The sequence below is a fragment of the Pinus tabuliformis genome, chromosome 5_1, assembly GCF_031772625.1.
Source record: "Pinus tabuliformis cultivar Carrire ecotype Pingquan chromosome 5_1, CPIR1, whole genome shotgun sequence".
In the NCBI taxonomy this organism is placed as follows: Eukaryota; Viridiplantae; Streptophyta; class Pinopsida; order Pinales; family Pinaceae; genus Pinus; species Pinus tabuliformis.
The window spans coordinates 621,484,222-621,507,625 of record NC_142305.1 but is presented as its reverse complement, the minus strand read 5'-3'; the positions used below and the strand labels follow the sequence as shown (position 1 = coordinate 621,507,625).

The 23,404-nt window shown below is 39.3% G+C and overlaps 1 pseudogene across 1 annotated transcript; it reads left to right on the top strand.

The window, feature by feature from the left end:
• Nucleotides 1–10,901: 10,901 nt before the first annotated feature.
• Nucleotides 10,902–13,777, top strand: LOC149166467 (BEACH domain-containing protein B pseudogene; annotated as a pseudogene). The gene is made up of 3 exons (XR_016260138.1): nt 10,902–10,962; nt 13,081–13,298; nt 13,412–13,777. The product of XR_016260138.1 is annotated as a BEACH domain-containing protein B pseudogene (transcript).
• The last annotated feature ends 9,627 nt before the right edge of the window (nt 13,778–23,404 follow it).

The following is a 23,404-nucleotide window of genomic DNA, read 5'->3' as shown; positions in this document are numbered from 1 at the left end:
AAGTACTGAAGCATACTTGAATACTTCTTCAATATTAAACTTTACAAATTGCTCATGTATGGCTTCAGCTAGGAAATGACTGAAATCATAAATAACATTGGGTTTGGCATCAACAGAAAAGATGGATAAGAAACCAAGGATGGCTCCATTAACATATTGATCAGAGTTATAACCAAGCAGATAGCACGGAATAGTAGTGATTTGTTTGGTTCTGTGAGGGAACATGGATGAGTCATAAGGAGGGTTTCTTTTAGGCAGAGGACTGTCAACAACTAGAAAAAGTTTAAGGGTCTGGGATCTTTTAGTAAAGTCTAGTTTTTGATAAGCTTCTATCAGGTTGTCATGGGAAAAAGGATGAGTTGGTGTAGTAGAAGGGGCTTGCAACATTTTCTCAATGGACTCAGCATTAATAAAACACAGGATTTCTCCTGTGGGTGAAATGATTGCTCTTTGGCTGGGATCATAGGATTCATGGCATTTCCTGACAAATTCAGGTGCTCAGTGTATCTGAGGGAAAATATAGTGAGGGAGTTGGGAGTCCCAGAGCCCTATCTCATATGTCTGATCAATTAGTTGATATTCCATCCATCAATAGATTTCATATCAATCAAATTGAGAAGAAGTCTCAACATTTTTACAATCTCTATCGACCAGTGGGGTATGAGGGAAGTCGACCTGTGGATGAATCAAGGGATTTGGGACTTCTGCAATTTATTTTCCCTTAGGAGGCATTTTTCAAATGAATTGCAGAGTGAGAGTGATGGAAATAGGCCCGAAACAGAGTGATCACAATTAAAACAGTATAACTATAAAAGAAGCAAGTGGACCTGGATGTCGGTTTCCTGAACAAGACAAATAATTGCTTAATGTCGGACAGTGGTCAGGTTGTAGGGAAGAAAACTTCAATGATTAGTTTGGTTACAGAAATGGACACTGTAATCGTTTTTGTGAATTAACAAGGTTTATAAATGAAAAAACGGAGCAGGGGTGGCCATGAACGTTTAAATTTTGCATTAATTATCCAACAAGATTAATTAAAGGGTCTTTGAGTCATAAATTCGTGGGAGTGGAATTAAATGGATAACAGATAGGCAGTAGTTGATTGGACGACAGAAGTGAGGTGGAGTGTGATATGCAGCGAGACATGGAGCGGCGGTAAACGATCACTTATATACCGCGTTCGGGAGTAAGTTGAGGCAGTAAGTATTTTCAGGATTTTAAGTCTCGAAACACTAAAATGTGGAAAAGGTTGTTTATGACGGCGGTTTGGGAAACTGCCCATTTCAGACCACACCCCGCCCACCCCCCCCCCCCCCCATGCCAATAAAGTTCGGACGGTGAATGAGGGTCAAGGAGGGACATGGGCCATTGGATCTTTGGCGAGTATGCAGAATGAAAGGTAAGGTGGAGGGTATTTAACAGATGAGGCAGAAGTGATGGTGGGGTCACGACTTTGAGGGTGGAGGTGACAGCTGCAGGTTATGGTGAATAAATGAGTAACTGGAGACATTTATGAAATAACATGGATGCTTTTAAAAGTTACGGTTAATTAAAACCCATCATCGAATGTATATATTTCCAATGTTACAACTTAGGATAAAATCAATTGATGCTCCAATTAAATTTCACATGTCTACCTACCCTTTTTACCCCTAACATTTTCATTTATTTATCCAAGTGCATTTAAGCTAGCAACTCAATATTTCCTTTTTATGACTAATCTACCTCTATCCCTTATTTCCTCCATTGGCTCAGATTAAACTGTTGAGCCAATTTTATTTGCTACCTATTGCTACCTATTGACAAAAATTTAAAGCAAATCCAATCATGATTAAATTGTACAATTGGATAAGATGAACTAGTTGTGGCATTTAAACAATTTGCACACTACCTTTATTTGCAAAAATAAAATTGACTAAGAGTAGTGGCATTTGGATTTGCAACACTTTCAAAGTTTATTATTTTTTTGCTTTTTTGTTTAACCTAACATTTATTTTTGCCTCCATTTTTTAGGGCATCTATCCTAACATTTTATTTGATATGGACTTATTCATAAAATATCCTTATCATTTTTTAATTCAATATTATTTTTGTCTATATCCTAACTTAACATTTTTCTGAAATATATTTTGATTTTTTGACTAATTGATACTAGCTTACCAAAACCAAGAAATGCTACAACAATATATATTAAAGAAATAAAGTCATACTACAATTATTTTAGGGTATATAAAAATGGATTAATGAAATTATAAATTTCACATTTAAATTAGGATAGAACCATTTTGATTCCATATTTACCAAGCACATAAAGGAATCAAATATGTCAAAATGCAAATCTCATTCTAAGTGTAAAACTTGAGTAAAGGTTTACATATCTAGCTTTGATTCCTCTAAGCTCTTGGCAGATCTAGAATTATGATGAATCTATGCTAATATTGAGCAACACAATAGTAAATTTTTAACTTTAAAAAATTATTTTTGTTCACTTGTCTTATATAATATATACCAATATTAAGATGAATCTATGCTAGTTTTGACCAACACTCTAATCAAATATTTTAACTGTAAGATTTTTTTTCCACTTGTTTTATGTAATATGTAAGTAGTTGTGAGAACCCAACTATAGGTCCTCTAGCTACTACTACACTCATTCAAATAAATTTCTCTAATTTTCATAACAAGGAAAATTTCAGGTTTATAAAACATCATAAGCATGAACATAAATTAATTTAATCTACAACATGTATAACTTGTAACAATTTATCTGCAACATTTATAACTTGTAATAATTTACCTAACTAAAATAAATGATGGATAATACCCATTCCAATAGCTTAGTTGAGATGCTCCTGAGCTCCATGCTCCTCTTGACTACCCAACTGGATTTTCCTTCCAGCCAACTAGTAAGTAATCCCTAACTCAGGGAACCTCCACAGGTTCCCTAGCCCTCCGAGCCTAAGTCCAACCAGATGTAGTGTGTCCAAATTTAACAAACACTCTCCAGATCCAAGTTTGATCTCCCTCCACTTTCTCCACGTCCCTCCTCCAAAACAAAACCAAACAAAAACCAAGACCAAGGATCTCCCCCTCTCCTCTCATCATCCTTCCCCTTTTATGCCTCTTCGTCCCATCCACCTCAGCCACCGATCATTAATGTAATAACTACCTCCTCATCCTTTCATTCGACTTTTCTTACCATATCTTCTCCCAAGTAAATTTGAGAGGACATTTTGGGGATAAGATATGGATATTTAATTTGGTAATTAATTAGGGAGGACCATATTTTCTCCCAAGTAGATTTGAGAGGACATTTTGGGGATAAGATATGGATATTTGATTTGGCACTTAATTGGGGAGAACAATATCTTCTCCCAAGTAGATTTGAGAGGACATTTTTGGGATAAAATATGGATATTTAATTGTGTACTTAATTGGAGAGGACCGTATATTCTCCCAAGTAAATTTGAGGGGACATTTTGGGGATAAGATATGGATATTTAATTTGGTACTTAATTGGGGAGAACCATATATTCTCCCAAGTAGGTTTGAGATGACATTTTGGGGATATGAATATTTAAATTGGAATAATGGAAGGGGACCATATCCTATCCAAGATTAAATTTGAGAAGACAGTTGGGAATTGAATAATAACAATAATAAATTTTATATCAGTAAATAAAAATTACAGTTTCCCAAATGTAGGCATTTACCAATAATTCTTGATCATTATAAGTCAATATTTTCAGGTAATTTAAACACTAATAAAATTTGCATGATAAGATTAAGTGGGGCATTGGACTCAAGTCGAGGACTGCTGCTCTGCGCGCGTGCCTGAAGCCTGCGACCGAGCCTGCCTGAGACCGTCTGATCGAGCTGCACCATGGATCCTCCGGATCCGCCTGGTGAGGATCCGGAGCTGCAATGAGCCTTCTCCAACCTGGTAAAGTCTCTCCCTCCGCAAAGACCTAGACCAACAGCAACAAAGTTTGTGAAGAATCTGGATGTATTACAGGAAGTCCAACTGCCTCCGACCATTCCACGCATGGCAGCCATTTCCTTAGCAGAGAAAGGGTTAATCGGCCAATTTACAGGACTATGGCCATCACCCAGAACAGTGCAAAGATGGGTCGAACGAAACTAGTCGGACAAGATCCAGGGCAAAATATCTATCAGATTCTGCGGCAGAGGATATTTTACCTTTCATTTTGAAACCAAAGAGGATAAAGATCTAATATTCAAAAACGGGCCTTACTTTATGGACTCCAGGGGCCTCTATCTCAATAAATGGACTCCGGATTTTGATCCTGAACTTGATATACCAAGTGCGGTTCCAGTCTGGGTAAGACTGCCTCATCTCCCTCTTCACTGCTGGGGGGACGATTCGGTTAAAGCAATAGGAAACGCGGTTGGAAAATACATAGACCGCAGTGAACCTAAAGACAATATGCAGGCTTCTGCGCAGATTTGTGTTGAAGTTGACCTGGGCCGACGACTGCCGGAAGCAATCAAACTGAAAGTAGATGACTGGTGCCATATTCAGCAGTTGGATTACGAGCAGATACCTTTCAAATGCAAGGTATGCCACGAATACGGACACTTTGCAAATAGATGCTCTAAAATAGTTAATGTAGAATCAGATGAGCAAGATGGGCAATGGGAAACTGTAAAAAGGAAAAAATCATCCCCTCCCCTCAAATCTATGGACACTGAAGCCCCTGGCCCTTCCCATTAGCACCCTTCCCATCAACATTCTTCCCATCAGCATCCTTCCTCCTCCTCCCAGCAGCCTCCCCTTCATCAACCCTCCTCTCCTCCTCGGATTCCCGATCCTCCTATCCCTCCATCTTCTAATCCCTTCGCGACCCTCTTTGAGGAAGATACCGTGCCTGATTTCCCCTCCTCTGACCCTCCTCTCCACCTCTCTCCCCCTCACATCTCTCAACCCTCCCCTGACACCCCCTCCACCAGGATTACCAGAAGCTCTTCCAAGGATCATGGAGTGCCCAGCGATATCCCAAAAAAAAATGGACCTGGCAGAAAATCAGCCAAACAACAGAGAGAAGAAAATACTCAGAAAGACATCGCCATGGGCTCTCAGACTCCTATAGAATCCTTCATTCTTGGACACTTGGATAAAGAAAATAATAACAAAGGCAAAGAGAGGCGAGCACCTCTCCATGTAACCAGTAAATCATGATGAAAATACTATCCTGGAACAGTAGGGGATTAGGGCACCCCTCCAAGATAGTAGCCCTCAAGGACTTAATCCAAAGCGAAATCCCGGAAATCGTTCTTATCCAAGAAACAAAGCAAGATCAATCAGAAATTAATAGAGTCATAAGTCAGCAAAAGCGTTACAGTGGATGTGCAAGCGAAGCAAGAGGAGCTTCAGGCGGCATTCTAACTATGTGGGATAGCAATAAATGGAACTGTAACTCCACCAGAATACATCAGAACTGGATCCGGGTCAATCTAGAAAGCAAGACAGATGGATCAATGGTAATAATTTACAACATATACGCTCTGAATCAGTACAGAGAGAAAGAAGTGTGTTGGAACACATTGGAAGCAAGCATAGAAGAAGAGCAGGACAACAATCTCATTATAGCAGGAGATTTAAATCTGGTATTGCATGCTAACAAAAAAAGAGGGGGAAATTTCACCCCAGATCCTTTCAGAAATCGACTTGAGAGCATTATGCAGGAGCAAGATCTTGTTGATATCAGGCCCAAGAACCGTAGGTACACCTGGAGTAACAAAAGAATACGAGTCGGCAATATCATGGAGCGTCTTGACAGGTTCCTCATAAGTATAGCTTATCTGTCCACCTTCACTACTGGTCAGACAAATATTCTCAATGTTTCCGCCTCTGATCACTATCCAATAACACTCACTCTTCATAGTCAATGTCAGCTAGGACCTCTTCCTTTCAAATACTGTTCCATTTGGAATCGTTCCCCTGCAGCAAAAGACGTGGTGCGGCAGGCTTGGATCCAACACGTAGAAGGCTCCCCAACTTATATTTGGGAGACAAAATTAAAGAGAGTAAGACAGGCTCTAAAAAATTGGGCAAAGAACAATTACCAAGAGCCCGAGTTGAGCAAAAAGAAAATTAAGCAAGATCTAGAGGAAGTGCAGCAAAGCATTGAAGCCTTCGGGCTGTCCCAGCAAGCCAAAGAGAAAGAAACAAGACTATAATCTCAGCTGAGACAAACTATAAGGGATGAAGAAACAAAATGGAGATTGAAATCAAGGCAGCTCTGGTTGCAGGAGGGAGATAAAAATACTTCTTATTTTCATAAGCAGGCTACAGTTCGAAAGGCCAGAAATACTGTGAGCACAATTAGGGACAATGAAGGGAACAGCTACAATACTCAGGACTCTATAAAGGAAGCAGCCACCAAACACTTCAAAAACCTTCTGACTGAGGATAAAGATGAGGAGGATTACTCAAGTTTGTTACAGCACCTGTCTAAAGGAGCCACACAAGAAATGAACAGCAGTCTCAAGAAAGAAGTAGAAGAAGAAGAAATCCAAAAAGCAATTTGGAGTCTACACCCAGATAAAGCTCCAGGACCTGATGGGTTCCCTATCAGCTTTTATAGAGAGTATTGGCAGATGATCAAAAAAGATCTTTTAAAGATGATACGCTGGGTTTTAAGGAAAGGCAAAATGGGGGGATTCACAACTCTACCTATCTAGCCTTAATTCCAAAAGAAAATAGACCTTCCACTTTTTCAAGATTTCGGCCAATATCTTTATGCAACTCAGCATACAAAATAATATCAAAAATTCTGTCATCCAGGCTCAAGCCTCACCTCTCTTCCCTGATCTCAGAAAATCAAGGGGGCTTTCTCCCCAATAGGCACATTACTGACTCCATCCTTCTTGTGCAAGAGGCCATCCACTCAAGCATAAGCAGAAAGGAGAAAGGGTTTGTCCTAAAGCTGGATCTTGCCAATGCTTTTGATAGGGTTAGGCATTCCTTTCTGTTTGCTGTCCTTCACAAAATGGGATTTGACTCCTCCTTCATCACAATGATCAAAGCTTGCATATCGGACCCTTGGATCTCCCCTCTGATTAACAAGAGGCCGTGTGCTGCATTCCAATCCTCTCGAGGCCTTAGACAAGGCTGTCCCCTGTCTCCTTACTTGTTTATCCTCATGGCCGAGTCTCTTAGTCAAACCCTGGACTTCAATAGGAGAATAGGCCTAATCACAGGCATCAAATTTGAGCAAGGAACAAAGAACATCAACCACTCTCAATTTGCAGATGATACCCTCCTAATAGGAGGAGCATCCATCACTATAGCAAGGCGCTTTAAGAAGATCTTAGACCAATTCATGGAATACTCAGGAGGGAAGGTAAATCAATTAAAAAGTTGTATATATGGTTGGAACACATCAAATCATACCATCCATAGCATTGCAAATATATTTGGAGTCTCCTGCAAACTAGTCTGGAACCACTTCTCCTACTTAGGGATGCCAGTAAGTATGGGACCGCTGAAAGCTGATACCTGGAACGAAATCCTTGACAAAATAAAGAGAAAAATCCAACAATGGGGCACCATGTGGCTGAACCCAGTAGGACGACTTGTTCTTCTAAAATCAGGTTTGGCCTCTCTTCCCATTTATCGTTTCTCTTTATACCAAGCTCTTGTTGTTTTCCATCAGAAAATGGAAAGAGCTCTCAGGCATTTTCTTTTGCAAGGAGGGAAAACGGAAAAAAGAAAATTCAATCTTGTCAGTTGGAAGAATGTCATTCAATCTCAGGAAAAAGGAGGATTAGAAATAAGATCACCAAAACTGTTGAATTTAGCTCTTGGAGCTAAAATAATATGGAGAATGATCACAGGGCCCACAACATGGTGGAAGAAGGTTTTAGAGGCAAAATACTTGAATAGCACAAGGCAACAACTCCTGGAGACTAATATACCCATCAGAGACAGTACAAAAATTTGGCAACTCTGCAAGAAAGCCATATCCTTTATGTCTCAGAATATTTCAAAGGTCCCAGGAGGGGGGAGCAGCATCAATTTCTCCACAGACAAAATCCTAGGGCAGCATCCCATTGGATCAAAAATGGAGGCAATCCCTGCCATAAATTGGCTCAATGGTAAAGGAATAGTGTATTTGGCTCAAATATCACAATGGGATAATCACTCTCAAACATGGATAGGTTGGAAATTCCCGGATTACCCAGAGAGCTAGATACGAGTCTCGCTGCCCTAAAGAATCTCCTACACAGCAAAGCTCCGATCCAAGAAGGTAAGCAAGATGGTTATCGTTGGGACCCAACCGGAACTCAATACACGGCCAAAGCTGGTCATCAACTTTTACGTGACAGCACCTTCCCACAGGACATATGGAGCCAATGGAAACTGGTATGGAGAGCAGAAGCACCCCCCAAAGTCAAATTTTTCATTTGGTTGCTCCTGAAAGGGAAAACACTAACAACAGAAAATTTAAAGAAAAGAGGCATAATGGGACCATCCAGATGCCCAAACTGCTGTAGATCAGAGGAAACAATACAACACCTGTTTATAGATTGTCCGGTGGCTGATGAATGCTGGAGAAAGATGGCCTCAATTGGGGATGCTCCATGGGAGCCTCAGGAAACTATTGCAGAAACGATTCACAGATGGAGGAAGAACTGTCCATGGAAAGAGAAAAGGAGCAAATTGACGCAAAGGATATGGAATACCATACCTTTAACCCTCCTATGGCGCATCTGGTTGGCACGAAATGGAAAGGTCTTCCAGGAGAAAGGCTGCAACATCAGAGTCATGTGTCACAAGGCAAAGATCTTAGCGGTGGAGTCAGTCATAATCCACACCAAAGGCAAGATCGAGGCAACTAATTACAACATGGAAGAGAGAAACCTGATCAGTTATGTCCAAGAGAATATTGCTAGCGCCCAGGAATTAAACCAAGGAAGGACACAAACGAAAGAAACAAACAGGGCATAGAAGCTGAGGTTGAAGGAAGAGGAGTTTGCGAATTGGTTGAGAAACTGTAACAGGTTCTACCTATTCTTTGATGGTGCTTCTAAATCGAACCCGGGTAAAGCCGGTGCAGGGGGTCTAATTTGCAATGCTAATGGAGAAAGAATACTTCATTTCGAATGGGGGCTGGGAGAGATATCCAACAACAGGGCAGAGGGATTGGCATTGTACCAGGGCCTCACTCAGCTGATAAAGTTAGGGATAAGGAAGGCAATAGTGTTTGGGGACTCAGCAATAATCATTAGGCTCATGGCGCAGAGACAGAGCACGCCGAACATCCTTTTACAACAGATAAATTATAGGAATCAGACCCTTCACACTTCAATGGAAGAGGTCATATATTACAACATCCTACGTGGACTGAACAAGGAGGCTGATAAGTATGCCAACAGGGCATGCGAGCGCTCGAAGGGTAGCCTGAGTTGTAATAACAATCCCTCTTTCCAACCGTTACCATGAATATTCCACATCTAGTCAACAGTAGGTGTACCGCAGGTGACAGAATCTATGACAACAGACAAGTAATCAGTGCAGAAGACAGAACAGGTAAGGTAGGCAGGATTTGGATCAGAAACAAGATTGGGAGATCTATTCAGAGCATGGGAATCAAGCGAAGTTCAGGAGAAAATCGTCCTAGCAGACAGATCTTGTATGCAACTCAAGATATGCATTTGACCATGTGGTGGAGAACTGGGAGACGTAGATGGGCTTCTTCCCACCCTCACACCCTGCGAATGGATTCTATATATTTCCTGGGTGGCATAACCCTCCAATTCATTGAGAAATATTGTGTCCACGAGCACCAGAGTATAACCGCTTCCGCCTATCTCCAAGCAGTCCGAGGTAGCTATTACAGCATTCAACAAAATCACAACAACCCTGCGCGAGCTGTGGTTGTAGCTTGTTGGAAGCGGAGAGCTAAGGGATCCCGCGCTAAAGAGACTTACCGTGCAGATAGGAATTATCCAGCGCCAATGGATCGCCCGGAAGATTGCTTCCACTACAGAGATCTACAGGCAGAGTTCGAGGAGTTGCGAGCACAACAGCGGGCCCTGGAGGATCAAGTGCGAATTCTGGAAGCAAGACTGGAAGATCAATATAGAATTCTTAATGAGAAGTATCGGGCTGAGATCAACCTTTTCCTACAAAGAGTCAATTCCCTTCATGAGCAGTTTAGCAGCTTGGCCAATAGGTGCAGCCATGCTGAAGAATCGATAACTGTCCTCAAGTTCATGATGGACAAAAAGTTCAAGGATGCTCCTTCCTCTTCTAGCGCTAAACAGAATGAGCCAGACCCATACCCAGAAGCGTCCACAGCAAGGAAGATCAGTCACATAGAGATATATTAATTATGTTTTGTAGTTGCAAGTTTTGGTGTTTGCAGTATGTAAGGATTTACAGTAGTATAAGAAGCCTCAGAGGCAGGAATACTAGAACAAGGATCAAGGAAGGGAACCTTTTTGTAATTCCTTGGATCTAGAATGCTCAGGAAGCACTATATGTATGGCGAACTGCCTCTTCTTTTTTTTCAGATCAATATATAGCAACCGAACTTTGTCTAAAAAAAAGATTAAGTGGGGCATTACATACAACCCTCCTTCAGAAAACTTCGTCCCGAAGTTAGAGTGAAAAGATACAAGGAGTTCGAAGGCATAACAAAATGGAGAGAGAGTTATAGTAGTAAAATTTAATAAGTCAGGCAATGATACCACTTCCCATCAAGAGTCCCCAACTAATCTATATCTTCCTCTCTTTCCTAACCTACTTCCGTTCCCACCCTATCCATCCTCTGTTGTTATATACTATGGCATCGGCTATACCAATCTAACCACTGATAAAACCAATATGGCAGAGGCGTCGACTATATCGACCTAACTTCCCTAGCAGGAAAATGGCAATCGTCATCACACGTCTAGGGGAGCGTGTCCATCACTGCCCTCCTACGATTCCAGGTTTATAGGTTACATGGTGGAAAATACCTCCACCCCTCCTTACACTAGGGTCAACACCCTAATATGGACCACACTACAACGCTGGTTGGACTTGCCATCGAATAATCCAGTCAGGTAGCCTTGCCACCTGTCATTTACATTTTACTCATGTCATAAGAGTGGATATCAAGTAGATACCAAATATAATAGAATAATGTACATCATACCTTTCCTCATTGGATGTCTCGACCTTCCCAATGGAAGAGTAGATCTTGGTTATCATATAGTTCCTTCCAATCTGCGGGTTAGTTCTCATCCATGCACATATATAACAACAAAATAGATATAGATATGTGATCTTAAACATCATCTTATTAAGTCTAGTATCCACGTATCGATTTCGTAGTTCATACTGGAAATAAATCTTACATTAGATAAATCATAATTTCACTAATTCATTCATTAAATAAATCATAACCACTTAAGCCATACATGAAGCAACAATAACTATGACAAGTCATGCACTAGATAAATCATAACCAAGTAAGTCTTACATTAGGTCATACATCGAACATTTCAATCATCAATACCTAATCCATCTAATGATTTATGTAAGTAGTTTCATTTGTCCAACTAAATGCATCAATATTACATAGTGTTCATAAATAAATAACATGGAATTGCAAATAGAGCCTTAGCATAGGTAGCTATATAAGTCAAGATGGACATCATAAATGGTCAAAAGTGAGGGGTAATTAGGACATATAGTCTTTGCGTCCTCCTGAGTAGCAGATCCTGGGTTAGACTTGTCCCATTGTATCTTAACTTAGTCCACCAAGTGATGCCTGAGCTATCAAACCCTATGGTATAATATGCATATAGGTTTGATCATTATGGTTCCCACGTCTAAGACCTATAATTCCCTCCAGTTGAGTTTGTGGGATTCATTAGAAACATAATTTTATAGGACATATACAAAAAAACATCATCATTTTTATGTAAGTGGGGTGGTAGTTCAAGACAATAGGACACTGGTCTAATTTTCTCTTTGATTCTAAAAGGTCCTATAAATCGAGGTGGTAACTTCATACCTTTCTCAAACTGAATAGTGTTAGGAATAACTAAAAATAAAAACAAAACTCGGTTCCCCACTTTAAAAACTCGATCAGTACTATGTGCATCAACATAACTCTTTTTCCTATCTTGTGCTTCCTTTAAACTTCGTTGACTCTATTACCTATCCCTCCGTTTTTGAAACAATCCTATCGTGACTATTACTGTGTCTTCCATCCTTTCGTCGACTCAATGGTGTCCTGCATGGCCTCCCATATAGAGCTTGCCAAGGAGGCATCCTAATTGAATTGTGGTAATTGTTGTTATAGGAAAACTCTACCAATGATAAGTACCTTTCCCATTGAGTCTAATTATCCATGACATACATTATAGGCATATATTCTATAACCTGATTTACTCTTTCAGTCTTTCAATCTATTTATAGACGATATGCAGTGCTAAGGTTTAACTAAGTCCCCAACACTAATTGCAAGTTGTCCAAAATGTATATGTAAAGCAAGAGTCCTTATCAAAATGATCTTTATGAGTAACCCATGTAGCTAGATAACTTCACCTATAAATACTCAAGCCAAAATGGGAGTAGTCTCTTAGACAAGGTAGTTAGCCACCTAGAGATACCAAATACATGGCCAAAATAGAATATGTTAAGGTTGTTTCTCCAGGAAGAGAGAAACTCATCTAGGGCATGTGTCTAACACATGTTTGGCACTTGTCCTATTTTAGGACATGTGTCCCAGCATGTCACTTGCCTGACATGTGGGATATGGACATGCCCCCCTTGAGGGTTGTGTCCTGTTACTTAGCTTGTAATCCTAAATCAATTAATAGTTTTTCCTTCCATTAATGTTACAAATGGGCAGGTACTGTTTGCACAACTGATGAAGTGTAGTTACTTTATCCTATTCGTTGTTTTAAAGGCTTCAATTTTTTTGTCTACTGGAACCATATTACTGAAATGACTCAAGTGCATGAGTTAAATTGTCCTTCATTTTAGTGTTGACAAACTGGGCTTCTGTCCTTTGATTATTCTAGAATGTAATAATCTCTGTCATTCATGTTATGTAGATTTGAGTATCTCTGCAGATGGATGCATTTTACTATTGAATGGAAAACAATGGTATTTACAATGTACTGAAAGTCGAGTTAATCAACTGCAGGATTCACCTGAGGAATTCATATTCAGAAACAGGGAAGCACTTGAGAGTGAGTATGTTAGTTCCAATCTTCATCATTGGATCGATTTAATATTTGGCTGCAAGCAACGTGGCAAGCCAGTTGTAGAGGTATCATTCTTTTGTATGATCTATTCATGCGACATTTTGCATTGAAATTTAAAACAACATTTTTGTTTGTCAACATTTGATTCTAAAGCTCTAAATTGTTTCTTGGATAGCAGGCTGCCAATGTGTTCTACCATTTAACTTATGAAGGTGCAGTTGATATAGAAGCAATAGAAGATCCATTACAACGGGATGTTGTTGAAGGTCAAATTGCAAATTTTGGGCAGACACCTATCCAGCTTTTTCGGAAAAAGCATCCTAAGCGAGGGCTACCCATGCCCATTGCCCATCCATTATACTATGCACCAGGCTCAATTACACTGACTTCAGTAGTTTCTGCAGGCTTTCAAGAACCGGCAGTAATAGTATTTGTTGGTGTGATGGAGTCAACTGTTGCACTTGTAAACCAGGGCTTATCATGTCAGTCAAAATGTGGCTAACCTCACAATTACAGACTGGAGGCAACTTCACCTTTTCGTCTTCAGAGGTTTTATAGAAAATCCAATGCTTACAGAACTTAATTTTGGTTTCGCAATTGGATCTTATTTCAGAGCATGTTTCTCCAGAAAATAATATGAGTTATTCATTTCCCTGGTACCTAATAGGAGGTGAATGTGGATTGGCCAAATAGCATTGCTAGACAATTTGTTTGACGTCCTGTTTTATATTTACTATACTGAATAGTTGTGATGAAAGTCAAATATCTTATCAAATCTGATCTTATCGGTACACATTACTCTTGACAGGAACCATTTTTTGGTATTGGTTCAGATCTCAGTATTCCTCGTAAAATTGGTGGTCCCTTGGCTGAGAACCTTGAGCTTGGGACACAATGTTTTTCTACCCTACAAGTCCGGTCATCGAGCTTTCTGCTGAGTTGTGGAAATTGGGATAACAGTTTCAGAGTTATATCTTTGAATGATGGATGCATGGTTCAAAGCATAAGGCAACACAAAGACCTGGTCAGCTGTGTTTCAGGTATTTGACAACTATATTTTCTAGCAATTCTTCTGGACATTTTTGCCTGCTTTTAATTTTTAAAGTCTAGAGTACAACACTGCTTTTTCTATCTCCAAGTTCTCTGCCATTATTCTATGTCCGGGACCTGATCGTCTTTGTTAACCTAGTGATCTGGCTATGTGGTTCTCATGTCTTCTTCAACTATTAAATTCTAACATCTGTAGTCCTTGGGCTTTGCATTTTTTCCTGGAGTCCACAATGCAATATCGACAACGACCATTAGCTAAAATGGGCAAAGCCTAGGCTTTTTATTCTCAAGGAGGATGGATATTTTGTACTTCTTTGCCTTGGTATCTGTTCTTAAGTGGGTGTTGGTTTGACTTGATTATTCTACATACCTAGTTATGTTGTCCATCAACCTACATTTTCTTCTGCTAGTTTATCTGAGTCCAAATGTTTGCTTCCTACAGTATATTTTCCTGATTTTGTAGTTTCAGTTCAAGAGAGTGATCTCCCTGAATATCAGCTGGCATATTAAAATTTTCTTTCTTAATTTCAGTGGCAATGGATGGGAGTATTGTAGTTACTGGTAGTCATGATACGACAGTTATGGTATGGGAAGTTACTTCGTCTACTAGAATTGTCAATAAGAAGGTCCGAGATGCACAAAATATCCCAGATCGGATTCAGAAAGATCATATTTTATCAGACAAACCTTGCCACATTCTTTGTGGAAATGATGATGTTTTCACTTGTGTAGCTGTCTGCATGGAGCTTGACCTTGTTGTCAGTGGATCTAAAGATTCCAGTTGTATTCTTCATACTTTATGGCATGGTAGGTATGTAAGGTCTATTTATCATCCAAATGGAAGTGCACTATCCAAGATGGTAGTATCACGACATGGTCAACTTGTATTATATTCTAATGATGATTTGAATCTGCTTCTTTACTCAATCAATGGGAAACTTCTTGCAACTTCTGAAACAAATGGCCGTATTAATTGCATGGAGCTCAGTAGTTGTGGTGAATTCTTAGTTTGTTCAGGGGATAAAGGACATATAATATTATGATCCATGCATTCACTTGAAATTGTAAGCCGATATGATGCAATGGGAAAAGTTATTTTGTCATTGAGTGTGACATCAGAAGATTGTTTCTTAGTCGGGACACAAGATGGGAGCCTCCTCGTCTATTCATTAGAAACTCCCCAGCAGCGTAAGAGTAGTCTTCTTCAAAACATTAAATCAAGGACGTTTGCAACAGGGTAACTAAGTTGGTGATTTATGGATTCAAAAAACAACATAGAATGGCCAGCTGAGCAATGGCATATAGTTGCTTCAAGTCTTTTATTTCAAATTATCAAATCACAGGCATTTGCAGCACAATGTAGCTAAGTTGGAAAATCAGTTTTGGAGTGATAAAATGGATCCAACATTCAGCATACATTAGACCAACGAATCCATTGCTTACAATCGCTTCAAGTTATTTTATCAAAGCTTCAAATCTCAGGAGTTTCCATGGTAACTATGTTGGCAGCTTTGTTCTCAAGTAATACAATGGATCTGGTATCCAAAATACATTGGTCATTTGAGCCATGATTCACAGTTTCTTCAGGTCCTTTTTCTTTTCTCATATTTGTTTTCTCGCCTAAATGATCATATGTTTGATTAGTATGGTGTAGATGGGCATTTATTTATGATGTTATTTTAACAATAGATGATTTCCACATGCCCTGGTTTACTCATGCGATTTTCGTTCTACAAGAAAAAATACAAATCAAGTGAATCTCTTATTCTAATGCACTAATGGAAATATTCGTTTAAATATTGGTTGATGTACAAGATACCAAAATGTGACAGATATATACAACCTTAACTAACATTATAGTTTAGTTTGGTTGAGAAGGTCATTTTTCAGAACGTCATCTAGTTCCTTCCCTTGGATATTTTTTTTTCTCTCCTCTTTCATATGGTAGAGAACAATAAATGAAGTTGAAGAAACTTGGATTGTATTCACTTCACATGGCTTATGTTTTTTTTTTCTCTTATATAATTTGTACTTGATCCTTGCAGAGGTGGAACTACAACATGTTTTGAAAGGTTCATAGATTGATACATAAATGTGCCTTAAGACCGTTTGACTTGGTATTGGAAGATTAGCATAAGCTTCAAAAAGGACAAATGAGTGACCATGCTACATAAATTTAGTCTACACAGTGAAATTATTTTGTGGATGTTGGCAAGAGAGAATGATTTGGCTACCTTTTGTATCATTCCAAGTGAAAATAGAACTGGAATGACCTGCTGAGCTGCTGCGTGATGCCTGAAACTTAACCTAGATACTTGTAACAATTTAACAATCAACTGTACATTTGTCTACTATAATTTATTGCCAAATTCTACAAATTATTTTAATCCATGGTGCAAGTATGTCTCTATGTCTTTGGTCAGCATTTCAAACTCTGGTAGGGGTGCATGTGTATGGAGATATGTATCATGTGGATTAATTTTTTTTTTTTTTTTTTACTCCCATCTTTTTCAGGAATTCTCATAGATGTTGGATGTTGTACACTATTGTTTGGCCAGTTTTCACCCTTATTTAAAAACAATCTTGCAGACTAGAGAATCTAGCTAGTAGTCTCTGCAGTTGATGTAAATATTAATTCTTTGAAGTCACAAGAAACTTCAAATCTAGCCAAATTGTTGCTGTTATAATTATTGGATTGTTTATATGAAGTTCTCACCAATCAGAATTGTCCATAATATCTTCATTTTCAATAGACTTTTTAGACAAGGTAAAGTATAAAACTAAAGTGTTGTTCTGCATTGGACTTTAAAGTGCAGATTTTTACTTTATAAGATGCATTGAGTACAAGTCCTGATACTCATGCAGTTAATTGAATGGAAAAATTATACTAATGATGTCTATCTATAACTGAAGCCAACAAGACTGGCATTAATGCATCACACGCAACTAACAAGACTGGCATTAATGCAATACATGCAACTAAAGAGATTTACTCAAAAAATCTAAGTCCATTTATCATAAACGAGAGGCATAAGTTTCCCCAAATCAACATATGCCTCACTATAAGAAACAAGGTCATTGGTGAGGGTCATGCCTATGACGGACCTTTAAGTTCCATCACCAATGTCGCATATGCCTCACTATAGTGATGGTCCTTTAAGGTTTGTCACCAAAACCGTTTTCAATGACACTTTTTGTGAGGGTCGTTAAAGGCCCGTCACTAATTCTCTCTTTGGTGACACTTTTGGTGAGGGTCATTAAAGGCCCATCACTAATTCTCTCTTTGGTGACACTTCTAGTGACGATCTTTTATTGACCATCACCAATGATCTTTTTGGTTACTTTTGGTGATGGTCAATAAATGTTTGTCATCATTGATCATTCCAATGAGTTTTTGACGACGCTTCATGCCTCTGACAGAACTTTAAGGTCTGTCACCAATGTTGTATATGGTGACGGTCTTTAAAAAATCGTTGTTGTAAGTGTATATAGTGATGGTACTTTAAGGTTTGTCACCAAATCCATTTTCAATGACAATTTTGGTGAGGGTCGTTAAAGGCCCGTCACTAACTGTCTTTGGTGACACTTTTGGTGAGGGTCGTTAAAGTCCCATCACTAATTCTCTCTTTGATCACACTTCTAGTGACGATCTTTTATTGACCCTCACCAATGCTCTTTTTTGTTACTTTTGGTGGCGGTCAAAAAATGTTCGTCATCATTGATCATTCCAATTAGTTTTTGATGATGCTACGTACCTATTACTATATTTTTGGTCAAAAGATAACAATTTAAGACCATTATTGTGGAGTCTTTTTCATTATGTATCCAAGGTCATAGTGGTTATAATAGTTAGTCAATTTATTAAGAAGTAATTAGTGTGTATCATTTCCCTCAAGTCATAACAATATAGTTTTCCTATGAGTCAACACATGGTTCATCTCTAATACTTGATTTATTATCTAGAAAAATTCCTTTAAATAAAGTTCCACTAGTGTGTGTAGGAACTATATTATTTAATACATAATCAAGATCTACCAATTTTCTTAATGAGAGAGATCTAGCACTCCTAAACACTCATGGCACACCTTAACATGCTTTGGAATAGTACACTAACATTCCTTGGCACCTCGCATGTCTTGGAACATCTTAGTACCTGGAACATATTTATACCTAGAACATCTTACCATGAGGACGCCCAAGCATATGTTGGAATGCCCTAGCATAGCATAGCACTCCCCTGTCATGTGTTGGCATGCCCTGTAGTCAGTGGCATGCCTTGGAACACCTTGGCATAATATTTCATTGACAAACATTAACACTTGGTACACACTGACACTTGGCATGTATTTGAACATATTATTAGTGTGCCTATCATGCCCCTTTTGAAAAAGATAATGTCTTGACTTATTAACCCTCTTATGTGTTCATTTCCTTGCATTTTAGCTTGGTTATTCCTTTTGTTTCTTTGAAACTCCTTGACGCATATTGGCATACTCTAGCACCCTGCACATCCTATCATGTCTTAGCACCTGGCATGCCTTGGCACTATTTGGCACGTGTTAGCACACCCTAGAACTACCTAGCACACTCTAGCACTTCTTGACATTCCCTGGTATTCCCAGACATGCCTTACCCATGCTTAGCATACCTTGTCACTCCCTCCTTGGCATGAGAGCTAGCACTCATTAACACTCCCCGACACACCCTCATATTCATTCACTTTCATGAATTTTGACCTAGTGCTCCCTTGTGTTGTCCTAGTAATCCATAACACTCCTCGGCATGCATTGGCACTCTCTAGCACACCTTAGCACTCTTTGATATGCTCTACCACTTCATATCATGCATCACACTCCCTGACGCACATTGGCACGTGTTGGAACTTAGCAAGTCTTAGCATGTTTGGCATGCATTGAGATGACTTGGTATGCTTGGCCATGGTTTAATATTAAAGTTATTTGAGATCAATTATTGGAAACTAGATGAGAAGAAACAGAGGAAGATTTGGCACTTAGAATGCATTAACACTTGGCACTTAGCACCTATTGGCACCTAGTGTTGGTGTGCCTAGGATGCCCCTCAAGGAAAAGGTAAATTGATGACTTATTGACCCTATTATGTTCTCATTTCCTTGTAGTTTAACTTCTTCCTCCCTTTTGTTGCCTTGACAATCCCTGGCATGCATTGTCACACCCTTGTACATCTTTGCATGCCTTAGCACTTGGCACATCTTAGGTTGTTTGACATGTCTTTGTACTATCTAGCAAATATTAGCATGCCCTAACATTCCATAACACACCTTGGAATCCATGACCTCGCAACTAGCATTACATTTTTCCATGACTTTGGAACCTTACATTCACTAGAACACTTTGGCACTCCCTAGTTGTCATGCCCTCTATTATCCTCCACAATGTCCCAAGCTTATGAGGAGATCGACGGAGGTAACCACATACCAAGATTTTAGTTTGGTAGCTAGCCCTACCAAACCAGAGAGGGCTCTCTATATGAAATCATAGCCAAGAGATGACTAGAATGTAAAGGATTTTAGGCTAGATAGCTAGGCTCAGGTGGGTTTTGGAAAATTTAGGGTTTTGTTGCTGGATAAGGGAGAAAAAACAGGTAGCTAGGTGAGAGGATCAAAGGGTTACAAAAGATATAAAGGAGCAAGGTAGCATTACTTTTGTGATGGATCTTAGGGTTTTTCGGTGTAGTGTAGTGTTTATAAGAAGAAAAATGTCTTAATGAGCATGAAACATGAATTCATTAACCAAGAAAGAAAGTAACACATAATGATTTTTCCATCAAAGGAGAGCTTTATGTAAAGAATTTTGTTTATAAAATGTAAGGAAAACCATTGAGGAATTGTTGAATGGAAAGAGAAGATGAATATCTTTCATATAAAGATATAACAGATAAAAAATAACATCACAAACTTACTTCACATGAATTCCTAGATAATAGTTACAAACTATGTCCTTTGACTTCCAGAAAATATCTAAGTACAAGCTACAATAGTTCTCTCCTCTGAAATCCAACCCGTTTTGTGACTAAGAAACTGATACATAAAGACCAAAACAACATATCCCCACTCTCAGGGGTCGAATCCATGACTCTAGGAACTGTTCCATGAGGTGTTCTAACCAAACCCTAATGTCTAGGGAAGTTAAAAACAACTTCTACAATTAACTTTGACTCTAACCTTTCTCATAAATAAGGTAAAATTTACATCAAAACAGCTTAAAAAGGCTAACCACCCATTATTTTCATTTAATTTTACCCCTCACATTCATCTACTACACCCTTTTGACTTTTACCAAAGTCAAACTAGGAATTACAAAAAATTACACAATGAACATTTTACAAAAAGCTCAGAAATTTCCCGGTGTGTAGCGAGCTATTGGAGGCCATTTTTAAGTGCTTTTCTGGAGTCAAAATCCAAATCAGAAGCCTTTTCTGGAAAGACGGGACAGTTTATATGTCTTTAGAGTATTTGTGCACTCAAAATGACCCATTTGTGGTTGATATATGGCCATTCTCCCTAGGTGTCACCAGGTGTGCAACGAAATGGAAAAAGAGGGGCATAAAGGTGTTTTTTTGCCTCTTTTTTGCAAATTTCTCAAAACTAAGCCCCAAAATAGGAAAGTGGGAAAATGGGTTTTGAGAGGGGGTCGTAAGCATTCCAAAAATGATGAGTTTCCATCATTTTCAGCCCTGGGGAAGGAGCGAAGCGTGAGCTTGCTGTGCTCCTAGACAAAAAATTGCCAAAAAAATTGCAAGTCTGCAACAAAACACAATTTTTTCTCCAAATCCTCCCAAAATTTGTCTAGAGATGCCTGATGAGGTATTTTATCCAATCATGGAAGCATCAGCAAGCAAATCTAACTTACCCTTATCCTCTTGGCTGATTAGGGTTTCCTTGAGTTTTTCCTTCAACTGCTTGATTTTGACCTTGGCAACCTGATTCCTTGTGTAATAATGTATGGCCATTTTCTTTTGAAAATTTTTATCCCTGTTGTCCTTGTAAAGGAGCTTCTAAAGGTGGAAATTGAGTTTGTCAAGCCAAAACTCACTATCCTCATTTATTTCCATGGCAATCCTCTCTTCAAAGGTCAATTCTTCCATTGGTGGGTTTTGTTCTCTTTCCCTCTGAAGTGCCTTCCTAAGACCCATTGTCGTTGGTCTCTTCCTTGACACATGTCCTTCATGCTGCTCAATGTCCTTATGGTCCACCACTGCCCTGCCTTTATCTCTTATTTACTAGCTTTGAATTGCTCTTTCTCCATGACTAGTTGTTTTGCCTTAAGTTGATTGTTTTCTTGCTCAAGGAATGAAATGATGAATTTGTCCCTTTCCAAATTGTTTTTGAGCTCCATGATCTAAGAATCCTTCTCTTTGATGACTTGTTGTAGGTTTTGGCGCTCATCATGTGCCTCCAAGTCAACTAGGTCAAATTCATGCTCAATGGGCTCCTCATCATGCAAAGAAGCCTCATGATGTGATGGTCATCCATGCGTTGCTAATGTAGTAGGCTTGGCCCTTCCTCAATTTGAGGAGAAAAACACAAGGCTTCTGCCTCTCAGATATGTCCTGGTCACCTCAAGCCTAGGTGCCTTGGAAACCTCATCATGTTTTCTTGATGACCCCACCTCCATGGGTTGTACTGACATTGTTTGGTGCTGGCTTGGTGAAGTGGTTATATGCATTTTCAAGGTTGCCTCAATGAAGGTATCCCATGTCATGTTCTTCTCTTTCAAATAATGGAGTACTATAACCTTTATTAGGCTATGGTGAAAGAGGTTAGGATAATGCACTTTTCCTTTCAATTGCACCCTTTCAGACATTTTGGTTAGGCTTCTATACAAGTAGTTGGACAAATTTATAGACTTGGCAGTTGTAAAGTGCATGAATAGTCTTATGTGGTATTGATATAGCCTATAAAATCTTCCCTCACATGTGAAGAACTTCATGACAGCCTTCATCAATGGTGCATATCTCTCTAACAACTATCTGAATGGGAAAACATGTGTGTGAGCTCCTTTGTATTGTAATTACAAGTCGGGTTTGTGCTCTTCTAGGTCTAGGTTCATGCCTTTGAACTAGTTTTCACCACGGTTTGGTATGCCTATAGCTTGAGAGATGGCATCCACTGAAAACATGAAATCAGTCCCTATAATGGTGATCTTGTCTTCCTTCAAGGTCATGGAAAATATACCTATGAGATGCTCATGGTAACCTACTTCCTGCACTCTTTGACAAAACCCTAAACAATTCACATCTTCAAAGAATTTCATGACAAATGGGGAGGAGGTGATTTCATTTCAATTAGAGGGATCAAACCTCAGTATCTTTCCCAATCATTTTGACCTACTTCATTTCCAAGCATTTTTACCTAGTTCTCCCTTGTGTTCCCTTGACTCTCCCTAACACTCCTCACCATCCATTGACATTATTTGTCATGTGTTAGCACACGTTTTCATTCCTTGGCATGCCCTGACACTCCTTAGCTATCATGCCCTCACAACTGCCCTTATTTGTTTTTAGACTTGGATGGAACCCAACCAAGTCCCACCCCGACTACAAAAACTTAACCAAGTTATAGTTACTACAACTCAACTATGCCTTGTTCACCTAAGAAATGCCTATAACACATCTTAGGCTACCCATGTCCAATCTCAACTCACCCCACTTAACAAGTTACAAATTCAAGGCTCACGTCCAACCATGGCCATTAAACAACTAAGAAACATGATTTACATCTTAGCATGCCATAACACATGGCACGTCTAACAATCCCTTAGCCTTATGTGGCGTGTGTTAGCATCCCCTGCATTTCTTAGCATGCTTTGCACTCCCTAGCACACCCTATCACTCTCTGACATGCGCTGGCACTCTAGCATGCCTAGCATATAACCTTGTCACTCCATCCTTAAAACACTTGGAACTTGTTGACACTCCCTATCACACACTCTTATATCTTCATTTCCATGCATTTTGAACTAGTTCTCCCTTGTGTTTTTGTGGTACTCCCTAACCTTCGTTGGCATGCATTGACACACCCTAGCACATGACACATCTTGGTATGTTTCCTTGGCACTCTAGCATTCCTTGGCACTACCTA